Here is a 282-nt window from a genome sequence, read left to right on the forward strand (position 1 = left end):
CTGTTCCCCGACTGGTTCTGATTACTGCCCCCCGCACCTCTGTCACCATAAGAAGTCCGGTAGTTGCCAAACCCTCTGTTCTTTTCTTTTCTTCCTTATACAGTCTTCTAGTTCAGGCCGGCGCTTTGAGCTAAAGCAAAATCGGTGAGAGGTTGGGTCAACATCCTTTCTTTGAAGAAGGGCAACAGGCTCCTACTGAAGATACGGATCAATTCTTTATCCTTCGGTCTTGTCTGAACCCTATACAGCTTCGTTCTCCACCTCCTGTAGTAATCAGAAAAG

The sequence above is a fragment of the Jatropha curcas genome, chromosome 6, assembly GCF_041381405.1.
Source record: "Jatropha curcas cultivar XTBG-Jc1 chromosome 6, XTBG_Jcur_1.0, whole genome shotgun sequence".
Classification (NCBI taxonomy): Eukaryota; Viridiplantae; Streptophyta; class Magnoliopsida; order Malpighiales; family Euphorbiaceae; genus Jatropha; species Jatropha curcas.